The sequence below is a fragment of the Etheostoma cragini genome, chromosome 3 (assembly GCF_013103735.1).
Source record: "Etheostoma cragini isolate CJK2018 chromosome 3, CSU_Ecrag_1.0, whole genome shotgun sequence".
NCBI lineage: Eukaryota > Metazoa > Chordata > Actinopteri > Perciformes > Percidae > Etheostoma > Etheostoma cragini.
The window spans coordinates 3,013,065-3,032,677 of NC_048409.1; the positions used below are offsets into that span (position 1 = coordinate 3,013,065).

A 19,613-nucleotide genomic window follows, 5' to 3' on the forward strand; every position below is an offset into this window, starting at 1 on the left:
CCCCCCCCCGCCCACACACGCCGATACACACGTTAATGGTGAAAGGAAGATTGATTACACAAAGTGAAACAAAAAGAGAGATAAGAGAGTAAAATTGTAAGTTGTTTTTAATTACCTGCTTACCTTTGGCCCTGCTTTCTTGAGGTAAAGGAAAGGGGATATTTTAGATTGCAATGGAAAAGTACAGTCTAGCCAGAGTGAACGAGTAAAATACAAGAAATGGTTAGCTCAGCAGGCTAATCACAACTCTTTAGTCTTTACCGATTATATACAGTAGCTTATCTCTAGTAGGCCTATTCTAAAACAATATCAATCCCCATGGAATGTTGTTGTCACTGAAAACTAAATGGCACAGGGTCCCTGTTAATGCTGTTGCACCGTTTTATCCTTCAGTTCAATGAGCAGATGAGATAGAAATTAGAAGATTTCAGAATTCAGCAAAAAAGAAAGAGAATCAACTGCCCTGCCAATCTCTTGCTTCTGAGAGAGCCGGTGTGATGGAGGTCAGTAGTGGTCTATACGTAGGTGTGATTGAGGGCAGTGGTCTATAAGTCCAAAGGAGATCAGTAGTGGTTTATAGGTCTAATGGAGGTCAGTAGTGGTCTATAGGTGTGATTGAGGTCCGTAGTGGTCTATAGGAGGTCAGTAGTGGTCTATAGGTCTGACGGAGGTCAGTAGTGGTCTATAAGAGGTCAGTAGTGGTCTATAGGAGGTCAGTAGTGGTCTATAGGTCTGATGGAGGTCAGTAGTGGTCTATAGGTCTGAGGTTTGTTTTGTTTCTTCTAACATTTAAGCATTTATTGGCAGGTCTAGACACTATGCATAGCCTAAACCAAAATATTTCATTATATAGGCATGTTCTAACCAATTTAACTGTCTGTGTTCACTGACTGTGATAAATTAAAGAGATATGTAGATGTTACCTAAATGTAAGCTAAAGATTAGCACATGCCAACCGATACACATGTGAAAATAAAATGAAAGCAATCCTACATACAGTAGACAGATAGAGATAGATAGATACATATATATATCTCCGTATTAACATATCCGTATCAATAGCTTACATGATAACCTATGCAGTGATACCTATTTTTTTCTTTTTCTCATATAGTATGTAGTATTACTTTATCATACATTGACATGAGCAGACAGCTTTGATGTCTAAAAGCTAACATTACAGGAACCTTTGTTGAACAGAGTAGAAATGTAAGAAGAGGATATGTAGGTCACTTTTTACTTGTTAACATCTTGGTTTGTTGGTTGTTGACATAAGTGTAGCTCTGATAATGTAACAAAAGATGGGACTGCAAAGATTTTGCAAACACAAGTTACAAATACCCTGGGGGCCAAGCACCCCGTATCTTTCAATACTAGTGACGTCCCTAATATCGGCCCGCCGATACATTGGTCGGGCTCTAGAGTACAGTATACCTAGCAAGCAAAAAAATATAAAAACATAACTGCCTCTAAAACACAGAGCTTGTAACAAAATACTTCTCAACCAGATTACATTCACTTGACCAGCGAGAGGATGTGAGAGGTCGTACTTGAAACGAGTAGCTTTAAATCAGGCATGTTACATAACGACAAGAAGGTGTGTGTGTGTGTGTGTGTGTGTGTGTGTATATATAGACAGCCCTCCCCTGAAACCGTGCAGCCAACACCGGCTGTAGAAAGGGACAGAAAATGTGAAGTTATAGATCTTTGGTTTAACAGGCTATTCAGCTAAGTCTTCAGAGAATGACACTGATATTTGCGAGCTGCCTCTCCCTGTAAAACAGGTGACCTTCCAAGGTCTATTTTGTCAGGTAATGACAGTCATTATTTATGCCTTTTGCTTTACATTGCTTCTACTGCAGACGTCGTGCTTGGATAGAGACATTTACACAGCATTTAAACAGCAGTGCTGCGCTGATCACAGTGAATCTGACCAGTATCCATGGAGATGCTGATGGATTGTCAGGTTTCCCACATCCTTGTTCAGAGAAGAGGTGGAAGTGTCGCCCTATCAGAGCGTGCTCCAGCGCCTCCAGCTCCCTCTTGATTGCCTGACATTCTTTATCAACAATCAAGTAATTCTGTTCCCTTGGCAACAGTTTCCTGCTGATACACTGAATCAGGTATCACCTTGAAACTTTAAGAGAGTGTGGTTAGCAGCCTCGGTGTTTTCTTTTGCATGCAACTGCGTCATCATTTTCTGGAGGAAACTAGGGTTTAGTTGGGTTTAAAGGGAACATTCACCCCAAAATTTAAAAGAACTTTTATTGTATTACACTGTACATATTTCCAGTGTTTGAGTTATCTTCTGTAGAGATAGTGATGGAGATATAGTCTGCCTTCTCCCAAATATGCATGGGAACTGTTTGGTAATACATCGCACATATGACTTGTGCTGCTTAAAGTGTCAAAAAATACAGTACCTTTTTAAACTAGTAGACAGGGCATGGAATGAACCCCCGCCCACCTGCATCATGCAGGTTAATTTTGCAATTGGCAGGTAACACTGTCAATCTACCTGCCAAGTTGGCTGGTAGCCAATGAGAATTGGGGGATTCAGACGCGTAACCACAAGTAAGCAGGTTACGCAGTTGCTTACGGGCCCACCATATGAAAGTGGGTTCGTTCGAGATGAGCCAGGTCTGCGGAGAATCGATAACCGGCGATCGGCGCCCGTTGCATGCTGGTTAGATTTTTGACTGACTTGATCCCGACTCGCTCTGCACTCAAAGGCAACGATAATCTCACGAGAGCAAGGCGGCCGCAGTTCTGAGACGCAGGCGGCGCAGTTGCTTTTCACCGACTGCGAGACCCGGGAGGACCCAGAGCATGCTGGGAAACGCTGGCTTCTCAGCTGATTGGTTCACAATCGACTCAACATGACGTTTTATATAAACTTTATTGTTTTTGAATCAGAGGGATTTTAATTGCCATTTGTCTGATTTAAAGACTAATTCTGTACAGAACAAAATGTTTGGTGGCTGATAGTGACGTGAAGAAGTCAGAGAAACTAAATCCGTTCAGATCGCTGATCATCTACAGTCTGTTATTAATTAAAATCACCAAGAGATCGCATGTGGAACATTTTGAGAGCCACTCTGTCATAATTAACACAACTAAAGACTGTACCAGTTGATATGTGGGTCTGATTATATTTTATTAAATCGGAATCACACCAAAGTGTTTTTGTTCTTCCTGTCCAGTTGGAAGGCTGCTGAAAACGAGATTACTGTGTGTCTCAGGCCACGATAGGAAATTACGTCTTAATGCTGGATTATCAAGACGGGCCCCCCTACTACAACACGTGATGATGGCGCAATGCCCACGAGTAGGCTACCATGAATAGGATTGGATAGAACCATAGAGACACAGCAATTCCTGTTTTTCACCATTATGATGCAAAAAAGTGGTCGGATCACCAAACCGAAGAGCACCATAGGGACACTCTCACACACCTTAGCAGCAATCCACGCAGACTGTATTGGGCAAAAACTACACTTGAAAATCTCAATAGTAATGTCTCTTTATAGAAATCATGACACCGTTACTCAAGATAATCTACAAACCTGGTTATGAATAGTTTTGTGTAGGAACCATTTTCTTTTAACCGGAGTATACCCCGCAACCTTAGATGTAAACATTAATAACATCCTCCTTGGCTGAGATACCTTAGGTAGCTCCGGTGAACTAGCAGTATTGGTTAGTTTAAAATAATCTATGGTATGTACGGCAACTGTAGTTAGGTAAAAGAAAATAGTTTCTATGAGACATTGCTGTTGTGGAATTTTTATGGCCATGACTACAACCCAACAGAAGACCTCCCAAGGGTCAATATCTCCAACACTGGGCAACTCACACCAAAACAATCCAAATTGATGAATAGCACTATGGGTAAATAAGAAAATATATATCTTTGGGGTGAACTGCCCCTTTAAGCTTTTTTTTTTAATTTTTTTTCCTGCATTGCCCCAGGGCATGGCATTCTTCCATTTATTCCTCTTTACCACTTCTGATCGGTCACTGCAGCGATACAGAGCTTCTACAAAGGTTTTACTGTAGGGCCATATCAAAAGGAAGGTCTCAGTCTCAATTACTCTTAAAAAGTATAGGTTATGGTGTAACTGTAATTTAATTTACATGTTATAATATAAAGAACTAAGGCGACTTTGAGATAAGGCTCTCAAGTAGCCATTTTTTGCCCCTTTGTGGAATTAAATTATCCTATTAAGTAGGCGACAGGCAGTGACATGTATGAGCTCTGAATTAAATGAAAAAAATATTATTTTCACTTTTCAAGCACCTCATCCGCACAGTGTTGGTTTTCTGCTATATTTTATTTTACTTCTAGTCTCTTCTCAGGCATATATCCTCTGCTGGTTATTGGCTGGCCAGAAAATCATTTCTCTTTATTTGCAGCTAGATGAAAAGATTTTCTGGCGATCACATGTCATTTTCTCATTGTTGTTATCTGCATTCTCTTATTTTGAATTCTCCTTTTCATCCTGAAATTATTTACACTATCAGACAGCAACAACTGCAATTGGTATGTCTGTGCTTGACATTTGACTTTTCTTAAACATATGATTATGAAAAAAATGCTACTGTCAATCTGAAGTGTTGCGCTAGAAATCTTTTCAAAGCACGAACCTCGAGGACATTACTCGCTATTTCAGGAATGTGCATGAATTCATTTTATTGTACCATACCTGTCAATCATTTTGGCAGATATTATAAGTGAGGAGGTGAAACGTGTCATTTTTTACATGGGCTTCAGTTAGATGCAATGAAAACTGAGAATAGTTTGTGTGCAAACATAAATTTGATTCAAGGGATTTTCATGGATAATGTTACACTCAGTGTTGCGGAGTAACAGAACAGATGTGCCAACGTTACGTATCCAGAATACAAATTACGATTAACTGTATTCCATTACGTTTACAATTTAAATATTTGGTATTTAGAATAGATTGTTGAAATCAATGGATTCCATGACATCTGTTTCACAAGTTTATTTACTGTCTAAATAAATAAATGGCAACTCCATGCATTTCCCATTTCCTTCAATATGAAAACAAAAGAATGAGCTTTTTGCGTGATCACTGAGAGAAGTGAAGATGGAGCCAGAACAACAGAGCCAGGGCAGGACTACGTTTCCAATCTTGGAAATTCAAACAGCATTTCACATTAAAGAAAGAGCAAGGAGAAAAAACTATAACTGCGCATCCTCCGCTTACAAGCAACCAATCTCCTTTCAGCGTCTAAAATACTCCCACCTCCAACCTGAAGCATCTTAAAGGTCCAATGGCATGAAAATTTCATTATATGAGGTTGTTACCATTAATATGAGTTCCCCCAGCCTGCCTATGGCCCCGCAGTGGTTAATGGGAAAGGTGTAAACCGAGCCATGGGTATCCTGCTCTGCCTTTGAGAAAATTAAAGCTCAGATGGGCCAATCTGGAATTTTGCCCCTTGTGAGGTCTTAAGGTTACCTCCCCTTTCTCTGCTTTGCCCCTCCAGAAAATTTGGCCCACCCATGAGAGAGATACATCATGGCTTTCAAATGAGCAAAGTGGCAGTTGGTCAAGGCCTCCACCTTGCCCCCCCCCTCCTGTCTTCTCCTCAAAAGCTACAAACTCAGAAATGGCACATAAGGAAGGCTCATGATGGAACTGTCTCTAGTGGCTGTAATTCTGCACCAAATAAGACCTTGGGAAAGAGGGTTCAGATATGGTATTCTGGGTGAGTTGGTGGGGGTGTGGGGGGGATTTGGACATCTGAACTGGCTCTCATGGCCGGGTGATCATCATGGGCAAAAGCCTTTATAACAGTCGGTTATATGCCGGCACTTCAGGCGCACTCATGTGCACAGAGTGAGCAGTAAAAAGTCTGTAGTTACTGTTCAAATGTAGGAAATAAGAGAAGACACAGCCATGATTTTACACTTTGAAAAATGGCTCAGGATAAAGCGGGCTGTTTTGTGTTAATTTGCATGAAAATCCAATGCCAAGACAGTAGAGAAAAATATTTATTCTTTGTCCGAGGATTTACAAAAACTCCGTAAATGCAACTGCACATCCTCATCACAAACAATTCTAAATGACTACTTTATTCAACTACAACGACGACGACAGGCAATTCGGATTGCTTTAAATATGTGACTGGTGATGGTCTATTGTAGTCAGGTAAATGTTGTTCATACACACCCAGATTTAAGATGCCATTATACACTTTTGTAAATAAATCGCTTGTTGCTGATTGAACTGTTTAATAAATAAAGGCCTGTATCTTATTATTTATTATCACTTGGACTTTGCTTGGTTACAATAAGGGTTGCAAAATTCAGAAAATACAGAATACCATGGGAATAAATGGCAAATAACAGGAATATAGGAGCTATTTGCTCAGCCTGTATTTAACATGCAGTATATACATAAACAACCAGTTTACCATATCATAAGCAGACACAATCCACTTATTTGCCAGATAAATCCCTTAATTTGTCAAATACATACAATGCAAGTCACCTGGCTATAGTTAGCAAGTGAACTAATGGTGTGTGTTTATAGGTGTGCAAAAATCAATTTTGTTCTATGCAATTATTTCAAAAATTACATAGTTATTTGCACAGTTATTTCCAGAGAAACTCCTATCAGTTATATCAAAATATATCACACACACACACACACACACACACACACACACGTGTGTATGCACATTGTACATATACCATATATGTCTAGGTTTAGTAAATCATGGGACAGATATAATGCAGCATGGTGGAGATCTATGACACCCTCAGGTCAGTCTGTGAATACAGAGTGGATTATGGTGTCATGCCATGTGAAAAGGTGTAAATGCAAGTGGGAGCAGGGTCACTGTGAGGGCCGCGCGAGCAAATGCCCTTCAAGCACTTGAAAATATGATTCCCACTCTAGGGGGGATTTGTCAAGGCAGCATTGATTGGGGTTGTGTTAGGAAGGCTGACATGCACAACATGCTGAAACAAGCATCTTTTCAGGCCAGAGCAGCAATACCAATATTTCATACTGATCTTTTTCCAATACGGGGCCGCGACCACAAACATGGACACACCTGATTTACTGCTGCTTAAAAATGTAATTATATGTCTTATGACAAATACAATCTCTCATACGATTTTATGCTGAGTATGTTATGGATAAAAATCCCTTCATAAACTAGAATTCTCATCTTCCCTCTTTTTCTATTAAAGATGTCACATTGATTAGTGTGGGTGTAATCAGCAGTCTTGGCAGCGTGATTAGTAAAGTGAAACCTCAATGTTTTTCTGCAACGCTGTCTTCATTGTTTCAGTGTACCATAGAGGGGATTGCATGGACAAAAAAGTCTGCACAGAGATTATAATATTATGATGATGCAGTTTAGTTTATCAAATCATGTCACTGTGGGATTATCACAGTTACAGCCCTGGTGGAGCTGAGAAAAAAGGCAGTGCTCCTTGCCAAGTGATTCCTCATGAACCCTGCTGTATTTCTTGTGTAGTCCGATACATTATGAGGTGCACACACATTTTGGTTTGAAAACTCTGCATGTGACAGGGTTAGTTAGTAATGACTGCACTTTGCATCATGCAAAAAAGGAATGCAAATGAAGTACTTTCTTGGCATGGTGAATGTCAAATGAAGACCTAGGGCCTCATGTGTAAACGTTGCGCACGCTGGTTTTCACGGACACTAAATGGCATTACATCAGTGAGCTCGAACTGCCTACTGCGCGTAATTTGGACCGATGCTGAGATGCATGTTGTTCTGCATCTGGTGTGGTGCTGCCACTATTGGCTTTATTACTATTGGCGGTGCATTCACTGCCATTTGCCACTCTGGGCATTTTCCTTTATTGCTCATCCAAGATGACAAACCACAGTCACATTTGTTTCTCGCCTCCACCTTGACGATCAGCACCTCCAACGTCAGAAGAAGTTTTTTTTTTTTCATCTGCAGTGGGACAACCTTTTTGTGATTTGACAAAGAATGACGTCAGGGCCAAATTTATAGTCGTTTCCATATTAATTTATTGGAGGAGGCCAGGCGGGGTCGTTGGCTCCTTCACGTGCGCTCAATTTCCCATTGATTGTGATTTATAAAAAGGGAAGGTGTGCAGGACCTGGCGTACGCCTGGTTTTATACATGTGAATATTTCTGTGGGTAGGTACTTTTCAAATGTTGGCCGTAGGCCATTTTCTGGTATCAAAGCGGCAGTTTTTTGTTTTTTTTTTATACACAAAGCCCTCTGTGTTTGCTTCAAGGAAGACAATATTGCTGTCTACAAAAGCCACATAAAAATAATAGATTTGAGTGATATAAAAATTGTCAAATGTATGTGACCATAGCCTTGTGCAGTTCTTTTGTGGAAGGCAATTACTTCATCACTTTGTCTTTTAGTCAGATAATGCTAGATACTGTTACGTTTGTGATGTATACATGGTAGGCCGGCACGATTCGGGGGGGAAATATGAATCACAATTTTTTAGTTTAGAATTGATGACTCAATTCTCTGTCATGATTTTTTCTCATGAAGTGTAATTTTGATTACACACATGAACCATGACAAGACAAAACAAATTGGCAGCACCAAACATCAATATCTTTTGGCACCTGTAGCACATTGCTCATCACCACAAGCCTGAAAACATTGAGGCTTCGATGAAGAAAAGGGAGAGCATTGAAAGGCTTGTGAGAGCTTTAAAACCCAATTTATACAGTCTGTGTTAAAAACTCCCTAAAGAAAGTAGGAGTGGTTGAAAAGCGGTCGGCTCATTAAATAAACGAGAATCTAAGTCATTCAAACAAACAAAATCATGAAAAAAAAAATTAAATCATGAACAGGGTGAATGGAAATCTTGATTTCACTTATGGTACAGGCCTAATACAAGGTAAGAATGTTTAAAAAAAAAAAAAAAAAAAAAAAAGACTTCACTCCTTGTAATGGAAAACACATTGCAATGTCACCACCATCTATTTATACACGGGCTCTAGTGGCATTCACAGTTTGTATTCACATTACTTTTCTGTGAGACCCGATGAATTGCAATGAATGAGAAAGGCAATTAATAGGAATATGTGGACAATTAAATTAAATGGCACTAATTGCTGCAATCATCAGTTCACTATTCATTTCTTAGACAGCATCATGGCCGGGAATGTATTCCACATTCGTTAAGGGTCCAATTGCAGCCTCAAATTTCCATTAGCAGTGTCTCTGAGCCACAAAAATCAGCATTTTCCAAGCCAACTGTTTGCTTTTCTTTCCTTGTGCAGCCTCCCTGCTTTTTGCTGTGTCTGCTTAATATGAAGTTACACCATCAACGCTACACTATCCAGGGTTTCTCGCTGGAAATGGTTTAGCCAAAGTGGTAAGCCACCCAGATCCTGTAGCATCACATTTGATGATCAGTTTAATTAGGAGATGCGTAAACTATAGTCAATAATCATATGAAATTGTGTTTTTTTAAAGGCTTTTCATTCTTATGATGTTATTAGACGTGGTCTTTGTTTCAGTCAAGGTGGCCCACCTTTGTTAAAATCCTGCCATCGACACTGGCTGGAGATATCATGTTCACATATCTTCCTTATATCGTGCTTACATTGCCACCTCCACCCTTAAGCTATTAGACATCAGTTACTTTAGTGCAATTTGTTTAATCACTCAAGATCAGATCACATGACGGGCGTTTCTCAATATGTGTTCTTCTATGGACTTGTGTTCTTGTGTTCTTGTGAAACGTCATGTTTGGTGGCCAAAGTACTGACCCAATACACAAGTTAGCATTTCGCCAAGAACACTTAAAGTCCCCGGATGTGATCTTGACACGCCCATTTTACCGAGGATACATCGGATGGTGACTTGTGTGAACTTGGCCGGGCCGGTATCCCAGCATTCAATTCGGGTGTAAAGCGCGTATGGTTTCCGGTACACAGTTGTCACAATTTACGTCAATTAGTAAATCAATAAATTCATTTTTGGGATGTTTTAAGGCGAGAAATCAGCTGTGTAGATTTTGAATATAGGCAGTTCAACAAAAATTGATGTCATGTGATCTCAGCCTCTACATCATAGCATATGTTTGCTTTAAAAGTTCCTTATTCCACCTCTGAACTTGGAAAACTGATTTCCAGTAACATGCACATTACACTAAATGGTATGAATCATCCGAGAGGCCGTCATTGGAAACTGTAGGCAGACACTTAAAAAAAAAAAAAAAAACTTTCAGAAGAACAAAAACATATTTTCCATTAAGAAACAATACACCGGGACATAAGAACGCATCGCAGGAACAAAGAGAAAATAAAAAAAATACAGAAAGACGGTTGGGGGCGGGGTAGGGGACCTAACAATAACACAACAGAGCTTAGCTGCAAACAAACTTAAAGTTAGAGATGCTCATTCATCTGAGATGATCATAAATTGTCAACCGCCACAGATTTTCTGTAACAATACAGTTTATTCTATTGTAGCTCTCCCTTGGACATCATTGGGTGTGTCATAAAAAGAAATAATTTGAACATAAATCTGAATAGTAAATCTTTTGTTTGTGCTTTAATTGGTCAAATATTTAAATTGCTGGATGAGCCAAAAACACAAGGTGACAGTATACATGTGGTGAGACACATGTACTGTGTCTGAGACCACTGTAAACTCCAGTAAATACAGACAGCCAATGAGGAGACTTTCAGAAATCTGGAGAGCGACCTGCAAACTAACAGCTCGCCGCAGCCGCAAGTGTGTCGCCTTAATGAACTTCCCCTGGTGGTGGTGGTGAGGGCAACCTGACGCGCTCTTTGATGAATCAGGCGCCTCTGAGGTTAGCATTCACCTTTGTTCCCAGTTTTTACTTTACCGACACGGTATGCAATTAAAATTATGCTGAATGTTTTTTTGATTGTACTTTCATTTATCAATCATTTGATTTGGTTATTTCTTTTTATTTCATCCCTAAAATATAAATGAAATACTTTGCAAGGGCGTCATGGTTCAGCAGTCCTGTGGATTGCAGCTTCGAGTCCAACAGCACAGCCTGTCTGTTATCACCGCAGACATTAATCCCCTGAATTTCAGGGTCTCAAACCTCGCCTCGGGCAAAAGAAAGAATAGATGATAAGGATGTCCTGAGAGAATCCGGCTTACTCAGAGTGCTGCTTCCCTAGCTGCGATTTTGACTTTACATAACCAAATGTTGGCCCCAATTGACTAGGAAAAAGTGTGTTTTTTCTAGTTGGGCTACCACTGAACTTCAATAAATCAAATCAATCAATATCGTTTGTCACATAAAATCACACGAGGTACAATTTCAGTGAAATGGTATCCCATCAGCTCCTTTGACTTGAGCATCATTCATCATAAAGCCCAATGAGGCCGCCAGAAATAAAGAGTCATCCTCTTAAATGGCACCGGCACTCCAGGACCCAGCTATGTCTCGGTGCTAGGAAACCACAGCTCTCAATGTCCTGCTGGAAACCAACTTCAACTCCTTTGTGCCCCCTCTGATGTAAAGATGGAGATAGACGCAGAGGTGGTCATGCTTGTCCGAACAGTGGCGATCGTAGCCATTGATCAAAACCTACATCTCCCTGTATACTATAGCCTACAGATGAAGAACAGTCTCTGGTTCTAAAAAGTCAGGATTTGTTCGGTTTTATAGCAATGCAAATTAAATATATATTTTGGTTTCAGTCTGTTGAATTAACACAATAGGCAATTTGGAGATTGTATGGGGGCAGTTTTGAAATGGCTTGTTTCCAACCTAAGGGTTGTGATTGCCACAAAGGGTCGCAAGATAAGATCTGGGTCAGGGTGGCACGATTATTCACAACAAAGGAACCAGAAAACGACATATCTCTGCTACACCAAATTATTAATATTCAGACTTTCGCCCAATTTTTGCCATAGGAAGAATTACGGGAATATGTGACCTCTTTAGGCTAATAAAAATAAAGAAAAAACGTTTTGGTAGAACTGGTTAAAAAAAAGTTATCACTGGACTAAATGTTTAATCAACTATTTTTAAAATCGACCGAGATTAAGCAGCTCTTATTTTCTCGATATACTACATTTCAATCATGACTTTGCTTTCAACACCTTTGAGCAGTGTTCGCCAGCTCTCTCCTACTGCACAGTGATCCACATCGCTGTCTGCATGTCAGGATCTCGCAGCTGATAACAGCTAGATGTCACATGCACTGTTGGGAAGAGGGTAGACCTGTGGGGCGTCTTATGACAGCAAAGTACTTCCTTGAGTGTTTTGATCAGTTCACTGCCTCCGCAAAGTAAGATTCTGAGAAACGGCACATTTCCTATCGGAAAATACACTAAGTGATTCACTCTAGTCCCAAACAGTAAGGTTTTGTTGGTTGCCAGAAACAATGTAACGTGACATCAGTGAATTGCACATAACGTCGTCATGTTGACCAGTTTGGTCTGTCTCAGAGCGAGGACAAGAAAGGCAAGCAGCTTTTCAACAGAAGAGTAAATTGCTATCTTCTCTGGATACCTATTGCTGTTGCTGTAGAGACGATGGAGTTTCATGACAAATTAATGAACACAACATCAGGTGTGCAACGTAGTTCACAGCAGTCAGAATCACAGTGTTGTGGGGGTGGGAAGAGTTGTAAAGGAATTAAATCATATAGCTATCTATCTATCTATCTATCTATCTATCTATCTATACATAACTCTACTTAGGGGTGTGGATTAACTATTGCAGACGAGTTTGTTCTTCTTTGGTCTACAGTGATGCTGCCATTACTACAGTTCACCACATTTTCGCTGACAGTAAAAAGCACAGATGTTTGGCGTAATCACCGTCGGCAACCCAACACTCAAACATTAGCCCATGTGAATGGGAAAGTTATTCCGTCCCAAATTACTATTGTTAAATTAATTAGGATTTACGCTTTCACTTTGGTAAAAAAATTAAATTCACACGTTTGTCTCACCTCCACAGTCTGAATGTGAATGCAATGTGTGGTAAACCTCATCCAGCATTACTTGCTAGCCTGTGATAAGTCAACAAACTTGCAATCTATGACATCTTGCATCGTGTAACATGTGAATTTGTAAGTGGAATTTTGGCAAGGAACCATATCCAGAGGAGGGTACGCAGCTAGAAGGACACAGTATCTGCATCACAGCAGTCAAGTGAACAACTGATTTATTTCAAAAGGCATTTGCGAGAATGTAACAGGTTCGAAAGGGATCTCCTGAACATATTGGTGGATGGTCAAAAGCGGCTTAAATGTGAAATCCACCACACAATACATTGCAGAGTGATTGTGCAGATTTACAAGCGAGTTGGCATTGCAGTAATGGCAGCTTGTTTAATTCTGCCTACAGGCTTCTGGACAGAAAAAATTTCAATGATCATACTGCATCTCCATATGATGTCACTTCCTGTGATTGTGGATTGTGTTTGGTCTAGGATCACGTCAACCACCTCTCTCCGTCTATAAACTTACAAGTAATGGACGCTCGTCTTTGTCTCAGAATCGGAGAGAATGACGAGGACGGGGCCATTTGCCAGTGATCTTAAGCTCCATGCAAAATCAATTTGACAAGCCTAAAATACAACATGACACAAAAACACAACATCATAAAACAATCTTGGCCTCCAGCGGCTGTGTGATCACCAGCATCACCATTTCTACCATCAAAACACTGCTTACACCAAAACCCTGATATTTATTTATCATTTCTGTTAATAATTTACTAGAAAAACATTGATGCCCGTTGTTGAAAAAGGAGGATTTCCCAGTGGCCTGTCATGAGTTTAATCTCACAGTCCATGGATGAATTTATTGTCAGGTAAAAGCGTTGTAGCCTCTTCTGTCCCACGATGCTTCCTGAAATAAGTCTAATTTCTTTTGTCTGTCGATGGTAGATATTGCGGTCAGTGAGGGGAAACAACAAAGGCTTTGATATTGAGCTAGAGCCTTTTTTTCTTTTTCCATGAGTTGTTGGGTGATGGTCTGTATAAGCAGATGGGTGCACAGTGCCAATTCCCCTGAAAGGAGACTCCTCTGCCCCCAAGTATGTGCTCTGAAAGCCCTGCTCTTTTATCGTCAGCATAACTCTCTTTTGCTTTTTTAAATTTGTTTTTCTTTAATTTGTAACCCAGCTGTCAGCCCCCGGAACCATCCCAACTTTTCGCCCTACAGGACTGTCAAGCCCGCAGGCTCTCACTGCGAATCTGTAAAGCATTTACTTGCACACCAGTTTCCTCACTATAACCTTCCACTTAGAGCTGACGGACCAGCCCTCCCACTGCAGCTCACACAGGAGCAACATGCAACCAGCTCCCACGCACGCTGTACACTTATCAAATTTCTCCCAGGAAATGATAATCCTGTGTAATTGTATTGGTAAAGACTAATTAGAAAATAAATCAAACTGTTTTATTCATCTATCAAAAGGTTGTACATTTTTCTACTGTACCATCCAGTGTTCCCGGCACCAGTTTCATTTTATTCAGGCAAAGAGGGTAACACTTGCTCATGACTTTTTCATTTTTAAAGTTCTTGTTTTAATTCACAGTGAAGCCTGCAGGGTCAGAGCTTAATTTCTTGCTCAAGGAGACTTCAGCAAGGCAGATGCTCACCCGCTTTCAAAACTTTGAAGGACAGGCTTCTCTGCATTACCCTGCTGCCCACGAGGCACATGTGTCACACACTGGGTGCAATTACTGTACATGGGCATGATTTCAAATGCAAGTTTTCCCTGACTCACAATAAACTGTCAGAGCCGATTACCACAGTGTCGTGTATCGGTTAAAAGTTGGCCGCCTAGACCTCACGCTCCCTGGCAGGTTCCTGATGTCAATTTGTGAAAAACTCTGGCAGGTTTGGAAGTGGGGGAGCGGGGACACGCTGAGTGGATGCTAGAGTGGACTTCAGCGTGAGGTCACCAAATCTGTTAACAGTCCGAACTTGGTTCGCTGCAGTGTGTCATAGCTATGCACCCACAACTGCAATTTTATTTCCCAGTGGCCTCAATTTGTCAAAAGGGATTCCGTGCGTGTCAGGACTTCCGCTCATCACCAGGGACAGTGTAGTTGTGAGAGAGAGGCCTAAACAGCTGCAGTGAAACTGTTCTTACGCCAACACCCCTCTACTTAAGACAGAGTAATCACTGTAAAACAACTGTGTTTCCTCTGCCCCTCGCTCGCTCCCACTCTCTACATTGCTCCAGGGGGTTGGTGTGTCATGCCTAGCAAAATAGAAACCAGCATTTGTCTGGTAAACAAGCTGGCTAAGCTGTCGCCTCAGTTCACCCAATTTTTTCCCCCCATAGATGATGAGATTCAGATGCTTTATGCACACAAGCATCCAATCAAAAGAAGCTTTAGTGTTAATTTCATGTAACAGCAATCGCTGTGTTCATATACGCATTCTGATGAAACGGAGCACGGTGGAGGGGCTGACACCACTCATTTCGCTTGAATGGAGATAGGAATCTTTCATCTTTGATGGATATGAAATTCCAAACACAAAACAAACGCTCAGGCTCCGCAAGCTCACTTAAATGTGTCGCTTGTTTCCTGCATTTCTTGAAAGGCTTTGAACGGCTTTCCTTTGATGGACTAAGGTGCTCATCTGTGATTTAAGAGGTGATAGAAAGAGGCAATATGATCACAATTAAAAAGTGGCACAATACAAGAAATATGATATGAATTATAATATGTGTGGGGTTTAAGGTTTATGAAAATTGCTATAATTTGAGTTAATTTGCTCAAACTCCTCAAACAACTCATGAGTTCGCATAACGGGTTAATTTTATGGCCGAAATAACTACAAAAAAAGCGCCAAAATACCAAGATATATCTCAAAGGTTGATCAAAGGCCAGTTACTTTCTCCCAAAAAGAACACTTTTTTTACTTTTAAATAATCTAAACATCTTTGAAAATTGTCAGAAAACATCCCAATATTATCTCACACCAGAAGGTGGGGGAAGCAGACTCGAGTCGCCCATTTAAGGACGCAACACTTGCTTGACTTCGATAAATGAGTCAACTTGATATGGTATATGTAAGACATATACATTTACTTGTATGTAAGACATTGTCATGGTATATTAGACTTGAGACCTGGCACAAATGATTTGAAAGGATTTGATTTTGTATTAACATAATTAATAAATTAGATTTGGTATTCTTTTTTTCAAGGTATTGTGAATTGTTATATATACGCGCCACCCTGCCAAGTTGCTAGGCAACCCTTCAGAGCGTGGCAGACCAGTGGAGGCAAACGATGGCGGCAGCAGTCACGGAAGGGATCGTGCCCGAAATAGTGAAACTTGGATTTAAGGAGGTTGTAGTCAATGCTCGTTGTAAAAATAAATAACAGGGTGCAAGGATTGCAACTCCAAAATTACAGACACGAGAACCACAACCAACTTCAACCGTCATTTCACACAACACAAATAAAAAGGTATGTGAATGTGTCTTTTAGCTAAACTTGGCGAAATTTTTTTGTGTGACCTGACTTGTTACTTGTAGCAGGGACTCAACTTGAAGTGCTTGATTCTCTCCACAGTGACTTGAGACTTGCTTTTGTGACTTACTCCCAACACACACACACACACACACACACACACACACACACACACAGTCAAAAGGTTCCTTGCAACTATTTAGTCTAATTCAAGTGGCCACATTTGCACAGCACCATTGTGCCTTTTGTTACATTTTTAATAGATGATTATGAAATTGAAAGTTATTCAATACCTGAATAGCTATCCAGCTTAGAGGGGAGTCAGCTGTGATCAGACTATTTATGCAACTTCAACCAGCGCTTTGTCGCTATAATTGTGTGAATATTTTTTCAAAACATAACATTTGAATATTTGTTTGCCATTATTAACAAACCTTGGCCTATTAATGCATTGCATGCCACACAGCTGGTTAAGTGGACTCTGAAAATCCAGAATTCTCGCAAGAGCACAATTTCAATTTGCTCAGCGAGACACTCTGGCATCGAGGACTACTCATGAAGTAATTAGTAATGCTCATTAACTGTGCCCTTGGTGCAGAGCTGCACCAATCACCTCGGTGTATCTGATATAGGCGGGGCCAGAGGCGAGATGAACGGATGACGACACTTTTATACACCAGTTAGCTCCGCTGGTAGCTAAGCGTATGAGGCTGTGGATACGTCACCCCGTGTGCTTTTTTGATTGGTCAGAGTGTTATCCAATTGCGTGCAGTGAGATTTTCAAACGCACGCTTGGTGCCGCCCCCTGAGAATGGGAGACTTCCTTTACTCGATGACAGACCCTTAATCTTTCGGATTTGGGTCTGGATCTCCAGGCTAGGTTAAATGTGCATCATGACTGTATTCATGTAAGACTTCTCTTTACCATGTTATTCTTCAGAGTAAAAACGTCTCCCATTCAAGAAGTTAATAAAAACTGTCTTATTCACCTGCTCTGTGCTTCTTGTTGCCTGCATGCTTTGCTATTAATAAATCAGCCAAAGGAAACAGCAGACACTCCAAAACCTGACTCTAAACAGCCGGTGTCAAATCTGTGATCAACATTAATCCTGGGATCCCATGGCCAGTCACTGTAAACATAATCCGGCACAACACCTGCACATACACCCGTACACTGTTGAAAAGACAAAGGCAGATACACGCACCTCTTACCTCCTGTCAAATTGGTTTACAGCTTCGTAAACAAGGCGCAAATAAGCGATGATGCCAGCAACAAGAGCTGTAAAAACCGACAGCTGTGTTGATATCCCCATCAGGGGGGGAAAGAGAGGACTCCGCTGTAGATTTGACACTCTTCTCTTTGCACAACATATAAGCCAAAGTATCCACTTGATAATGCGGCAGGTAATCGGTGCAGACAGGATCATATGGTCACCCATTTCAGATGTTGTCTGCTGGGATAGCCATCAATGTACTGCCTCCACAAAACAAAACAGCTTTCAGTGTACAAATTGTGTGATGCAACGAGGAACTGATTCAATTTAGTTTGTTGGGCAAAAAGCAGCATGTTGTGTCTGTCTTTCCTCTAGACACCAGAGTCATTTTTGCTTTGTGAAATCCAATCTTTTTCTCATTACAGAGGCAGTGTTTAAAAGCCACAATGTTCATGGGATAATGTTGGGCTCATATTTAAAATATAAGCCATTCTTTGATATTCGTTTTCAAAGATTAAAAGATACCTAAAAAACAGCTTTTTGGATACCAAGCTGCAAAGCCTCAGTGTAAAAAAAAAAAACACTTTTCTTGGGTTACATGTGTTAAAGGCCTTGAATAAGGTATAATACAGTTCAGCATTTAAATGGTTTAGAGGAATATTGGAAGTTTTTCCCTTTTTCTTTTGATCAAAGATGTTCCATCCAGTCCAGATATGAGAGACACACTCATGTGTCATGCTGAACAGAGATGGAGGAAACCTTTGCAAAAAAAAAAAAAGAGCCCTCCATTCCTCCCAAAATCGAAGATTTGTGGTTTCTGGAGATTAAGGTGTCACCCACTGAAAACAACCCTCTCAATTTTGTTTCCATGGTGGCCCTGTGTCTCCTGATAGAAACGATTTAGAGCCACTTTTGTTAACAACACATTTATTTATCCGTTGACCTTACTTCAAGCAAAGAGGACTTCTTGAGAGTAACTTTTGCTCTGCTCGATGCTACACTATATTATCCATTAAATGCAATCTAGGATAGTAAATGCTTAGTGCAGACATCGAAAAACAACCCTAAACTTGAAATGAAACCTGATGGGCAACCTCAGTGTCAGTACCGACTCCAGCATTGAATTGAAAACACATCTGACACATCTGTATTTGTATTTTTTTTTCCCAATTCCAAACAGCACATAGCTTTTAGGTCATTTCACTCTGAATGCAAAATGAAATGACAGAATTCATGAAGCACTTTGCTTTGATCTTGTTGTGTTGTCCTCATTTTACAGGAAACACCTGCCTCAAACACATTCAGGGAGATTAGGAGTGAGCTTGTTATCTTTCCACTCCACGTTTGGGTCTTTTACAGGACTGGAATTTCAATGCAGGACCCGACACTGTGGAACAGTTTCCACAACCAGCAGAACACAGACGGCGTTCATTTGCTGCTGCTGAGATGTTGTTCAGCTACATCAAGGACCCTTTGATATTAATAAAATCCTAGCGGTGCTGTTGTGATGAGGTAAAGCAATGCTGAATCTTTAAAAACCAACAGGTCAGTAGCAGTTGCAGCGCAATTAAAAAAACCTAATGGTGTTCAACCCTGACAGGAACCAATAAAAACAACCCCAACCGGATGTACTACATTGTATTTTCTAGGCAAGGACACTGATTCCCATGTAATACCATCAAGTGAAAATTTAGCTCCTAGCAATTGTGCTTTAAATAACTCCAATACCAATGGACACGCATCACCATTTGTATGTTCCAGAGATTCCTTGAATGCTCAAAATATAGATGAGAGACTAGCCTGGGGAAACCCTGACAAACTTCCGGTAAATTTGAGATTTGCTTTGGAAGTCTGTCTGGCCAAGAGCCCATTCAAGCCCATTTCCAATTTTTCCAAATCGAGGCCAATCACAACCGTTGAGGCGGGCGTAACACAATG

The 19,613-nt window shown here is 40.6% G+C and overlaps 1 long non-coding RNA gene across 2 annotated transcripts; it reads right to left on the reverse strand.

Annotated features, from left to right (window-relative positions):
- Window positions 1-1,828: 1,828 nt before the first annotated feature.
- Window positions 1,829-19,611, reverse strand: LOC117941660. Of its 2 annotated transcripts, none has more exons than XR_004655941.1 (3): window positions 19,472-19,611; window positions 15,594-15,595; window positions 1,829-1,840 (listed from the first exon to the last, which is right to left on the reverse strand). It is a non-coding gene; the product is annotated as an uncharacterized LOC117941660 (long non-coding RNA). The 2 variants fall into 2 exon arrangements; XR_004655942.1 differs by lacking the exons at window positions 1,829-1,840; window positions 15,594-15,595 and adding exons at window positions 9,515-9,525; window positions 18,819-18,820.
- Between the last annotated feature and the right edge of the window lie 2 nt (window positions 19,612-19,613).